Source organism: Arachis hypogaea, chromosome 8 (genome assembly GCF_003086295.3).
Source record: "Arachis hypogaea cultivar Tifrunner chromosome 8, arahy.Tifrunner.gnm2.J5K5, whole genome shotgun sequence".
NCBI lineage: Eukaryota > Viridiplantae > Streptophyta > Magnoliopsida > Fabales > Fabaceae > Arachis > Arachis hypogaea.
This window is the reverse complement of record NC_092043.1, coordinates 35229377-35241931: the sequence shown is the minus strand read 5'-3', so window position 1 is coordinate 35241931 and position 12555 is coordinate 35229377.

Sequence of the window (12555 nt, the reverse complement as noted above, 5' to 3'; positions counted from 1 at the left end):
TAATTCATTTTCCTTCCATAACCAAAACCTTGCCATTTACCTGTTCTGGGGTAATGATTTGCCGCATTTACTTCAGGAAATGGGGCGGCGCCAGCTGAGCGCACTTCGTGATTCTTTAAGAGCAACTCATTGTTGCGTTCAGCAACAAGAAGACAATAAATTAACTTAGAATATTTTTTAAATCCTTTTTCTCGATACTGCTGCTGCAGGAGCACATTCGAGGCATGAAAAGTCGAGAAAGTTTTCTCTAACATATCATTATCAGATATCTTTTTCCCACATAATTTTATTCGTGAGGTGATTTGAAACATTATCGAATTATATTTATTTATGGATTTAAAATTCTGTAGACGCAAGTGTGCTCATTCATATCGGGTTTGAGGAAGTATTACCGTCTTTTGATGATTATACCTTTCTTCAAGGTCTTTCCAAAGATCTGCAGGATCTTTTAATGTGAGATATTCATTTTTCAATCCTTCGTCAAGATGACGACAAAGAAAAAGCATGGCTTTGGCTTTATCCTTCTAGGATGCATTATTTTCAGCCTTAATGGTATCTCCAAGATCCATTGAATCAAGATAGATTTCAGCATCTAATATCCATGATAAATAATTGTTTCCAGATATATCAAAAACATTAAATTTAAGATGAGAGAGTTTCGACATAATAAAAATTTGTTACCTGAGTCTTCTTAAAAATTTGATCAGAGTCTCGTGTTGATAACGTGTTGTAAAATAAATAAATAAATAAGAAAGAGATAATAAATATAAAATAAAAGTATAATTATATAACTCTGATAGTAATATTCACCACAATTATTATCACAATATAATATATATGATTAGTTTATTTATTAATATTATAGTAAGATATATAAAGAGATAATAAAATTAGTAGTATGAAAGAGAGAAGAAAAATTATTATTACTGTTCTGTATATATATATGAATATAAAATTACATTTCATTATTTATAGAAGTAATATGCTTTGTTTTTTCAAATTTTTTTAATATCATCCATCATTAAAAAACTAAACCGTCCAAATATTAATAGACATTTAACTCACCTCTCATATTTATCACAACAATAGGATAGATTTTTTGCCTTAGTTATGCTTTTAAATTGGACAAATTGTTTTATCTAAATATTATTATTATTATTATTATTTATTATTATTATTATTATTATTATTATTATTATTATTATTATGCCTAAATATGATGTTACTTTATTATAAGAGAAAAATATTATAATAAAAAAGGGGTACATTGACGTAGTATAGCCTAGCTAATTGACAAGAACATGTGCATAAGTTTTTATAGAAGTTGGAACTTGATTGTTACTCGCTTGTATGTGGGTCCACGTCATTTCAGGGGTGAGAAGCTAGGAATTGTGTAGAAACTTTATCCCCTCCACGGTAGATTGATGATTGATCATTGATCATTGATGCATAATGGATAATGGATACCCCCAACAATTCATGAGTTTTTGATTTTGATATTGAATTTATAGTAGTATTTTTAATAATGTATAAAATTTAGTAATTTATTTTTATATAAAAATTATAAATCTGAATTTTTAATTTGTGAATTATAACCTTTTTTTAATTTATGAAATAACACAAAATCTATTTTTCAATTTATAAAATAACACAAAATTTTATTTTTTGATTGTGAACTTTAATTTTTTAAAATTTTTAAAATACAAAATTTATTCTTTAATTTATATTTTAGTATTAATTTTTTTAAATATACAAATCAAAATTTTTAATTTGTAATTATCTCTATATTAAATTAAAATATAACATTTTTTTATAATCGAAAATAACACAACAGTAATTTTTATATAAAAAGAAACAGGCCAACAATTCGTACGTATTTTTTCTTCTTTATTTCATTTGTATATCTACATTCATGTTAAATACTTTTATATTTTTATTATTTTACATTCATGTCTTCTAGTTTCTTCTCATCCACAAACATAATCATACATGTACCTTACAAAATGTATGTGTACCTATCTTTCTTGAACCTTATATCCCATCTATTTTATTTGGAGAAACAATATTTGTACACTTTTTTATATTAGTTCGTATATTTTTATAATATAAAAGATAATTTTTTATCTTTATTAATTATTCTGATACTAAAAATAAAATAGATATAAAAAATACAAAATGAGTTTTAAATTAATTAAAAAAATGCTATTCTATACTTTAATTTCAATAAAATTTTTAAAATATTATTATATATATATATATAAACAAAAAATCGCCCCATGATTTCATTGCAGAAATTGATTTTGGTCGGCTGACCACCTGTAACCACAGTTGTAGAAAATTCTAAGTTGTCATATATTTTGGTATTTCACAATCCTTTCTATATCAAAATTAATTTACTAAAAAATAATAATATAATATTTTTCATTATACATATCTTTTTTATTTTGTGTTTAAAATCGTATTTATTTTTAGAAATTAAAAATAACACTGCAACTTATTATTATATGTGGTGATTAAAAATTAAAACTAAAATTTTAGTATTAAAATACAAAATTTTGATCTTTTTAATACATCTCAAAAAATAAAAATAGAGAAAATTAAAATTCTTAAAAAGAGACTAAAATGGTAAAAAATTTTATTTTTAAAAATATCTTCATTTTATTTTTTAAGTTTCTATTCTATTCCTTTTTATTAGCCTTTTCTCTCCAATTCCAATCTTCATCTCTATTTTATTCTTAATTTCTATTTTATCATCACATCTGTTTTTACCAAATAAAATATTAAAACATAATTTAACTATATATTTTATATCAAACGTATGATATAAAAATTTAATTTAATTTTTAATTTTTATTTTTTAATTTCTGTCTCTAAATCTCAATCTATTTAATAAATGTACGTTCCCGTGGTACCTTGCTTCAAAGTTGCACCACCATCGTTCTTAATAATCTGCCGGAGTTTTTTCCCAAAATTTTCTTCTTTATTTCTATTTCTTATTGTGAATTGAAATATTGTGAATGCATGGTTGATTACATTACCTCTTCGTAAAGGCAAGCACTTTGTGGGGCATATCCAAAGCCTCGTGGCTCAAGCATTTCAACATATTTATTCTTACACTTTGACGACACTGCTTTATTTTGATCCTTATCTTATACTATTATTATTGTAGGAGACAAAAAATATTTAGAAAAATGGATGGGACCCTATTGAAATTAAACCACCAAACTCCAAGTCCCTCGCATTTTTTCATGAATTCTAGCGAGTTTGTCATCATTTATATGGCAATTTTCCAAAGGACAACGTAGAGGTGAAAAAGATGCTTCAATTGTATGGATAAAAGAGAACTGGAATTCCCCTTTTTTTTTTTCTTATAAGAATGTGAACTGCATCATGTGAAAGTAGACAGGTTGAGTATTGAAAAAAAAAAAGGTTAGATTGTTTGACTTAATGCATGAAAGATATATTAAGAACGTTAACCCAACTTTAAGTATTAAGCTTATAGATTAGAAAATATTTTTTTTGGTGACTTATTGAAAAAACAATTAATTCATCATATCTAGTTTTGCTTTTTTTCGTTTTTCAGAAGAAAATTCATACAGAAATATTATTGCATAAAAAACAAAAGAAAAAATTCTACTATACAATAAAAACCACAAATAAACGTGGATATTAATTATAGAGAGATGACGTGGTAAAGACTCGTTACAATTTTTAGATTACATTTGTTTATAGATACATAATATTAAAAAAAATATATAAAAATATAAAATTATGTTTAGTAAATAAAATATTAATAAAAATATTATGTCAAGAAATATAATTTATTTTTTATTATTTTTATTAAATTTAATTATATTTTTTAAAAAGTTCTTATAGAAAAAATGAAAATAAAATATATTTTTTTAATATTAAAATTTAAAAAATAATTAATTTAAATTATTTTAATAGTTAATTTATTAATTCGTTTAAATAAATATTTAAAATTTAAATTTTATTTTGTAAATATAATAATATATTTTTGTCAACAATTTTTTAAATAGAGTTTAGATACGCGATAAATTATTTTTTTAGTCTATCAGATTGAAGTAGAAAAAAAATTAAAAGTTAAGTCATAAAAGATATAAATCCAAGAAATTAAGGGTGAAATGGGGAGTGCTGTGACGGAAAAGTTTAAGGTTAGGGATAAGAAAAAAAAGGCGCGCACTTAAAAGAAAAGTGGTTTGCAACTTATCCAAATATAGGAGAGAAAACAAATGATGCTATGATCTGATCATTTAGAAATGCCGCGCCATTTTATATGTATATGCATGTGTGCAATAATTCCATCAATCAATTAGTGACCAATAAACAATTATCAGCACCAATTCAATACATAATTCCGATTATGAGTGGAGACTGGAGAGTGGTCACCTAATAATAATATCCATATTCATTTATGCTGATGAATCCGACAAAGGAATAATAACCACTGTTTTTAATTTTTTCTATGATATAATTAAATGGAGAGTATTTTATATTCTGGTCGTGGATAAAAACAAGTGAAAGAGTTTTATGTTGATTTTTAATTAGGTATCACTTATATATGAGATTTTATTGTGAAAATTATAATACACCATTTTTAATTTTTACATAATGCATTACCACCAAATCTAATAAACAAATAACTAATTTAAACTATATAATTAGTTTAATGATAATAAAAATATATTATTTAGTTATAAATGAGATAAGAAAAAATTATGAATAATACAAAAAAAATTTGTAAATGACACCAAAATTTTTCGTGGATGACACAAATATTTAAAAGATCACAAGTTGGGCAAATGATCAAATTAATTTCTGAAAGATCACTCATTCTCTAAATAATTTTTGAAAAAGTTTTTTAATTAAATTCGTCGTTTAAAGATTTTAAATTAGTCATGTTAATTCTTTCATCACTTTCATTGTTGATGGTGTCAAAATTAGTTAATTTGGCACGTTAAGTGACGCTCCAATATACACTTAAGAGTCTTAATTGACTATTAATATAATAAGTTTATGAAATTAGATTAAATCAAAATCTAATCGATGGGAGAACTTGAGACATTGAAATATCTTAATTTGAAGTTAATTTGATCTAATTTCATAAATTAATCATGTTAATAGTCAATTAAGATTTCTAAGTGTGTGTTGGGGCGTCACTTAACGTGCCATATTAGTAAATTTTGACACCATCAATAAAAAAAGTGATGAAAGAACTAACATGACTAATTTAAAATCTTTAAAGAATGAATTTTATTAAAAAAATCTTTTGAAGACCAATTTAAAAAACGAGTAACCTTTTAAGGATTAATTTGACTATTTACTCATCACATATTTAAAATCCATTCAATCAACCAACAAAATATATTTAAATGTGTTTTAAACTAAAAAATACAACAAATTATTACAAATAATAAAAAAATGAGTAAATATTTTATATATTAGTTTAAATGACATAAAAATATATAACTAGATCTCTCAAATTTAATACCACTTAACTAATTTAATAATAAAAGAAATTAGTTAAAAAAAATTTGTGTCATAGCTAAAAAAATTTTATATTATTTTTTTAATAAATTTTACACAATTTAAAAAATTTTTTTCTCCTCCTCCCTATTATATACTTGTGTTGTTATGTTTCAAACTTAATTTCGGATAGGATACTCTAGTAGTAAATATAAAAGTCTTTAGGTGTATGCTATGATGCCTATATATAATTGCCTAACTTTCTAAAAAGAGATAAAAATTAATATTTAAATTAAAAAATATAAAAGTAAACAATTTTTTAATATTTAAAGCTTACTATAAAAAGCAACTTCGACAATTTCGACACCAAAATTAAAGACATAAAAGAATTGGCCAAATCTTTATATGTTAGTACAGTGTCGGATATTTATACTCGAAAGAAATCAAGAGATGTGCTAATGGACCTTATTCTTTCAAATGAAGAATCTAAACGTTGAAGTAATTAGTGAATGCATTAGTTGGCAAATTAATTCACAATTATGAATGGCAATGATGATGGATTCAATTTAAAAGATTATAAAAGAAAGCAAGCAAACACTACACATATGTTATTGTTCGGAAACACAATAATAAATTAATAATCAATCATGCTACATTATAAATACTATATCTGCCAATTCTGGCCAATTTTTAATGGATTAAACCAAAAAATCCAATAACCTCAAAAAATCACATTCCCATTTACCTAAAGTAAATTCTAAGAAATTAAATTTAGCTAAGTGAAAATCTAATTTATACAAGATTACCGTACAGCCTCTTTTCCCCAACCTTTTCTTCTTCGGCGTCGTTCATTTTCTCTTGCACGTAGTCAGCGCCGCCGTCAACCAAGATTAGCCCTGTTGGAACGCCAGTCGTCGACTCACACTTCGAGGTTACAACTGTGCCACGAAAACCCACGAAAACACATTGACTCAACAATCCACGTTACTATTGGAAACTCACCTCTGCGCCGCCAGTTCTATTGCATGTCACTGTCGATCCTGTATCCACACCTCATCTTTCTCCGCCACAGTGCATGGAGGAGTTGAAGACCCATCCCAGCGCGAAAAAATAAGTAGCAAGTGCGGCCCCTGTTCTGCTTGTGGAGCTCAAGCCATCGCCGCTTACAACCTCGCCTCCTAGTCGCCATGTCACACAGGGTTAGTGGTTATAAACATTTCTTATGAACATAGATTCTTACCGATATAAGATAGATAAATACACGATGATTCTTTTATTTGTGTTTTTTAGGGAAAAAATTGAGTATATTCTTTGTGTCTTTTTATTATTAGTTAACGTATAATTTATCCTATTGTAGAAGGTTTCGAAATGAGTCAACGTATAATTTATTTTTGCATATGTCCGGTGCTGATTCCCATAGAGTAGGAGCCATATCTTGTGATGATGAGTAAAAAATTAGAAGTACTCATAGTAATTAAATGTTATCTTGGATGTGTCTTAAAAAAATTTTGATTTGTTGCTTTAAATTGAATATGCATAGTTCATTGTTGTTGAGTAAACAAAAAATAATTAGTTGGATTGTTTTAATTTGTTTGTAATGAATTGTGTTTTGGTTTAAGAAAAATATAGGTTTAATACAAGTATATTTAGTTACTACTTAAAATACTTGCTAACGAAGCCTAATTAAAAAAAATAAATGGTTACAATATGGATAATTGAATCCTGTGAAGTAATTTCTATGCTTAATTCTTTTTTTTTTTAATTTACACTTAGGACACCATTCACAGCACTTGACACCAAGAGTATGTTTCGGCGAGCTGCAAGAAAACCGAAGAAAAAGACCATCAAAAGGAACTAAACACGGGAAAATAAAGTCTAAAGGCTTCATGCCACACATTATGTGTTATATACTATTAGGACTATTTATTTTTCTTGTTGTACACAAAGTGATTGTGTCTTTTGACGAACTTTATTGGTTAATTCAACGATAATGCATATAATGTGGATGTGAATCTTGTCTTTTGCACCTTGATTTGTGGTAATTTTGTGCACAGACTCAACACCTTATGCATTTTGAAGTATTTTTACTGCTAGTGACTAATCTTGTTGAGGTTCCAATATATTGACCCCGGTTGTCTTTACATATGTTATTCATGTGTTGTTAGTCTTGTAATGTTCACAGGTGTCTGAAAACGGAATTATTTTCTTATTGTAATGTCTTCATATGGATGTATCTTCCACATTATGTGTATATGTTAGTTGTGTAATGTTGGCAGGTGTGTCTTCTCACGGATGTGTCTTATGATTAAAGTGTTTTTTGCGGATGTGACTTTAGAGATTTGTTTAACTAAGGATGTGGCTTCCGAAAAAAGTGTCTTCCTCCAGTGACTTCTTTGGAGGCATCCTCATATGGCTGTGTTTTTTGCATTATGTGTCTATGTTAGTTGTGTAATGTTGACAGGTGTGTCTTTTCACAGATATGTCTTATGATGAAAGTGTCTTTTGCCAATGTTTCTTTCAGATTTTGTTAACCTAAGGATGTGTCTTTTGAGGAAAGTGTCTTCTTTCAATGACTTGCTTTAGAGGCATCCTATGTTAGATGCGTCTTTAGCTGGATGTGTCTTATACGAATGTGTCTTTCGTGTTTTCATGTAATCGCGGACGTGTCTTCCGAAGGTTGTGTCTAATTTCATAAAATTGATAACCGAGGACATATCACCAACAAAGATAACCATGAATTTTTCGACGCTCATAAAAACTCTTCCAACAACCACTTATCCATTGATAACACCAAATAATAAACAACCAAAACTCAACTCATATAATACAACACTATCCATTTTCATATCTATGAAACAAAAATTCATCAAAGTTGTTAACATCAATTCAAACTGGTGAACAAAAAGAATAATAAACCACATCAAGTGTAGAAAAAAAAGAATCATTTTAGCATAATTGAAAGAAAAAAATATTCAAATCAATTGTAATTAAACAAATGAAATCACAATCCTTTCAACAAAGCCTATCACTATTAATAACTCAAATATTAAAAAAAAGTTGCAAATAGACATAATCAAATGTACTACTAACATACAAATTATTGTGTCCACACGTTGTATGTTATCTTCACTTAGGGATGAGACATTAACGTCGGTGAAACTAGAATGATCACTCACATCATATGTAGTATTGTACGATACTTCTTCACAAATTGATTGATCTATCGACGTAATGTGGTCCACTCGCCTCCAACTGAGACACATATATACACCTTATTCTGACAGATTTCACGTTACCGGTGATATTTGAGAGCTGTTCACCTTGATCCTATGGTGTTGGAAGACTATGGCTATGGCTCAATGTGCATCCACGACAACGACAAGACCGATGGTGGGGTGTGATATGGTTGCGTATGATGGCTTTATCTCTCACGGGAAGCGCGGGTCAAAAAATCGATTCGCGTGGAAGAGGATATGTCACAAATCGATCAGTGATTACAAATTTTTGGAGAAGTGAAGAATTTCAGAACGGATAGATTACCAGAAACGGTTGAGGAGAAGAGGGTTGCATGACTCCTTCATACACTCACGTCGCAATTCTCTTCTACAAGACTGGTGGTGCCACAAAGTAGGATCCGAGGAAGGCGCAGTCACCGTCGGTTGGTAATGGCGACGTCCCGGTGACCATAAAATTTGTACGAATGAATCACAGCCGGCGTTTGTGAAAAAAGAATAGGATTGCGTAATAGATTGTACTGCGATGACATGAAACCTCACGTTACGTTACCAATTTTTATTCTTTGAAAATACAATAATAATGGACCCACTAAATAACTAATTAATATAATAAATTATATTTAATTAATTTTAAAAATTATTGATAATAATTGACAGATACAACTTTTAACATCCTATACTTTTTCATTAATAATACACACAAATTTTTATCTCTCATCTCCATCTTTCATGTTCTCTGTAATCACAAGACAACCTAAGCATTTATTTATATTAGCAAGTTTTGTTTGCAATAAAATTAATTAAGAAGAAGAACGAAATTGTGTTGCTCTAAATATTCTAAAAATATTAGTATGAACATTATTTTTTATGTGATTTACGTATAATTCTAAAAAAATTTCGTCAAAATCCTTCCACTTAAGAATAGAATAGTAATAAATCTTTAAAAATAATATCTAGCATGATTCATAATAAACTCGTTGTAATATTAATTATTTTAATTTATTTATTTATAAAATTTTATTTGTATTTAAAAATAACTAAAATATTATTTAAAAATTTTATTTTCTAACACTCTCATCATCATTATTATCATGATCATTTTCTTTTTCTTATTTCACATTCTCATAATTCTTGTTTCACCTTTTTAACAAGAATTTATTAAAAAATTTCGGTATTAAAATTAAAAAACTTCTTTTGTTATGGTTAAAAAATTTTGGTACTATTTTATAATAAACTATGTATAACTCAAAACTCCCCCTTTTCTTATTTTTTATCGTCATTATCATTATCTTCTTTTTCTTTTTTCATTTTTTTGTTTTACCTTCTTATAATTCTTCTTATTTTACTCTTTTAGCAAGAACAAAAATAAAAAAAGAAGATAAAATATATAATGCGGCAAAAAAATACCATAACACCAACCGCAATAAAAAAATGATGATGAAGAGAAACACGTGAAGAAAAAAGAACACAAACAAAAAGTAGTGTCTAATTCATGCATTTGTTCTGTGAGTTATTTTTATTGAACTCAAACCAACTTAATTAAATTTAATTGACAAAAATACTTAAATATATAGTAAAACCACAAAAAATATATATAGGCTTGTGCGCTTACGCTGAATCAGAAAAAATAAAAAAAAAATAAAAATAACAAAGTTGTCTAATTATTTTTTTTCTAAATAAAACTAACAACAACTAACATAGTGGCTAACTTAATTATAACCCTCAAATTTAAATATATATTTAAATTCAAATATATTTAAACTAATAGTAAGCTCTAATTAATATTAACATCATACAGCTATGCATATAAGTATATTCTCTAATTATATATTATTAGTTTTTTTTAACTACTAATTAATACTATTCAGTGGTGCTACTGCTAGTTAAATGGTTGAAAGAGAAAACTTGATGGTTAAAAATGGGAGTGAAAAAATGAAATTGAATGTGAAAATTGAATGAGATAATGGAAAAAAAAAGTGTGAGAGAGAGACGTAACTGAATGTTAAAATGAGAAGGGGGCATATTTTTGGATTTTGGGAGTGCATCATATTCACGGGTTTATAGGATTGACATTTGAATGTGTGTCACACATGCACGCAATAGCCTCTTGATTGTCATTGTTTATAAAAATAAGATATTGAGATAAAGATATAAAAATATAAAATTATATTTAATAGATAAAGTATAAATAAAAAATATTAAATTAATATATTTTATATTTATTTTAATAAAAAATATAAAAATATTAAAAAAATATAATTTATTTTTTATTTATTTATTAATCTTTATAAATATATTTTTTATTTTTTTATTTTTTTATACAAAACTTTATATATTTATTTTTTATGTCTTATTTTTAATTTTAATTTATCTATTTTCAAAACTAAATACAGAAGTATAATAACTCACTGTATATTGTGCTTTCTCAAAACGGTGCCTACAAATCTTTAAAAAACATCATTATTTACTCATTATTAAAAATCCGTGTATATTATCTAAAATCTATAACATAATTTATTTATTATTTTATGAATAAAACTCAAAATTAGTCCAAATCAATTTTGGCAAATTTATCTTTAATATTTTAGAATAGTAAAGAAACAACTATAATAATAATAATCAAGATTTTGAAAATCGGACCGGACCGGCCGATTCGACCGGTTTAACCGCAAACTAGTACTGCAAACGATCCGGTCCTCATCTGAAAAAATTCTTCAAGAACTGATAAATTGGCCAAAAATTGGCCGATTGGATCGAACCGATGACCAGCCAGTTGGACCGAACCGGTGACCGACCGGTTATGCTAAACGACGTTGTTTTATGATTTAAAAAAAAATAAAAAAATGAACTCGACCCGACCCGCTCGTGGAGCACCCCATCCCCCCCCCCTCTTTCTTTCCCTGACCCCATTCATTCATGATTCATCTGAATCATCTCCAATGGAGAACCCTAGCCGCCCTGAACCATAGCCGCCCTGTCGCCCTCCTTCGCCCCCACGGTCACAGGTTGTTAGAATATGGCTGAATATTTGTTTAATTAATAGTAACTTGTTTTATGCTCCTATGTTCTTAATTGATATCTTGTAATATGTTATGGTTTTATAATTGGTAGATGAATGGTGGAGGTTATTCGAAGGCTCTGCTCCATGTCTACAAAAGATAGTTGTTCGCATTCTTAGCCAAGCATCTGCTTCTTCTGGGTGTGAGAGAAATTGGAGCTTTTTTTACCAGATTCATACAAAAAGAAGAAATAGATTGGAGCATGATAGATTGAATGATATTGTTTATGTTACCTATAATTTGCGTCTTAAATCCAGGGTAATATATGTTTCATGAAATACCATATTGTTTCATTTGTAATCTTTATCATAACAAATTCGTAAATTATTAAATCTTCATATATTGTATTTAACTTTTTAAGAAAGAAAAAGAAAAAAGAAAGTAAAAGACACAATATGATCCAATTGATTATGAAAGTATCAGTCAAGTTGACTTTTGGGTGACTGAAGAGGTTATAGAGAAAGAGCATGATCTTCCTAGTAATGTGGATGACTTATTGCGTGAGTATAGTATATTTAGTTTCTAATGATCTATTAGAATGTTGTTAGTTTATAATATAATGATAACATGTCTATTTTATTAGGTGAAATTGATGCTGATTTATATCAAAGTGGCGGTGGTAGTAGTGGTCTTTATGCTGCATCTCTTGATTCTTCTGCTGATCAGGGTGGGAATGAAGGTGAAGATCATCCCACCGAAGCAGATTTGCAACAAGTTCTTGCGGATTTTGATGATTGATAAACCATGATGTTGGAATTTAATATTTAGATATG